The following is a 1,459-nucleotide window of genomic DNA, read 5'->3' on the forward strand; positions in this document are numbered from 1 at the left end:
CGGGGTACGAATCCATCTCCCCGTTGCATTAGCGCGGCAATCACCTTCCAAAGGAAAGGTTGCCCCGTCCGACGTCTAATAGGGGCTGATTAAAACCCACTCGGTTACGGGGCGAAGAAAAAGTATCGGCTTCCCGTTGTTGTGACAGAAGGGGGGGGGGGGTGCACTACATTCGTCTGTTCGAATGGATGCTGCACGCCGAGCTGGTGAGTTATTTGATCGCGTTCGAGGAGCTGCTGGTGCAGCGAATCGCGAGACATGAGTTACCTTGCGGTTAAGAAAGAGAGCTCGCTCGTATTGATCAGTATAGAGAGCACTCTCTTGCTATGTTTTCTTCTACGTGTTCAATTTGGTTACATTTATGCTGAACCCTCAGATATTCGATGTTCCCTAGGCTTAGTATCTTCAAACAACTAGTAAAAGTGGATTGTGTTGGAAATCTGCAATATAAATCAACTACATTTTAGAAATCTACTGTTGTTTTTGGTTTCGTATTTTGTTCTAGCTTTTAAACTGGGTCACGTGGTTTGTTTGTTTTCTTGTTGTTATTTTAAGCTTCGATTGTTTAATCATTAACAAAATTCAGTTTTTTTCCCAGATACTACCTTGACAATTTATACTTTAGTTACACGTTTTAAATTCAATATATTGGTTACATACAATCTTTGAGCATTTCTGGAAAATTTTAATAATCCAAGATGATTTTAGGTATGTTTTAGCTAATTTGGACAAAACTACGGATCAATGTTTTTGACTCATGAAAAGAAGTAGAACACCTAATGTAAAATACCTGAAATAAGACAAAATACATATATGACAAGATATGACAAGTTCTATTTTTACTATAAACTTAGTCTACAAATTGAAAATGTGGTAAATTTTGTCAGTTTTTGTACAGAGTCATTAGTGTATGACTGTTTAACGGTTTGAAAAAACTCGGTTTAACGGTTTGAAAACTTGCAAATAAAACTCCACTTTTGGGTTGTTACTTGAATCGCTTAAGGGAAAGAAGTGATGCTGCTTTAACATCTTGACCGTTCAAGGGTTAAGCGATGATCATTCATCGCAGCTTTCGACTGTTGGCCCCATGACATTTGCAAAAAACCCAGCCGCACCGGGAAAGGTGTGCTGCGGTAGGTGGGGGGAAGAGACGCACCCCAAACGGCGTCATCTTCCGGAGGACGATCGCGAGATGGCTCTCACGGAACACGGACGGATTGTTCGAATCCTCCAAAGCACACGGTCACTCATGTCTTATTTCTCGCTCTTCTGAGAGGAGCATAGGGCGATGAGTTTCGTTCCGCTTGATGGTTGTTGCGGTCGCTGCTATGATGATCCCCCCGCTTCAGACGGGTTGGCGGATACTGGTGGCGGCTGCGCCGTGTTTTGACAGCGGTCCATGATCACAGGCCACCTCGAGCGGCGACCGTAGCTTTCAGGCCGATCAGTAGCTTCCATT

The sequence above is a fragment of the Anopheles coustani genome, chromosome 3 (genome assembly GCF_943734705.1).
Source record: "Anopheles coustani chromosome 3, idAnoCousDA_361_x.2, whole genome shotgun sequence".
Taxonomy (NCBI): Eukaryota; Metazoa; Arthropoda; class Insecta; order Diptera; family Culicidae; genus Anopheles; species Anopheles coustani.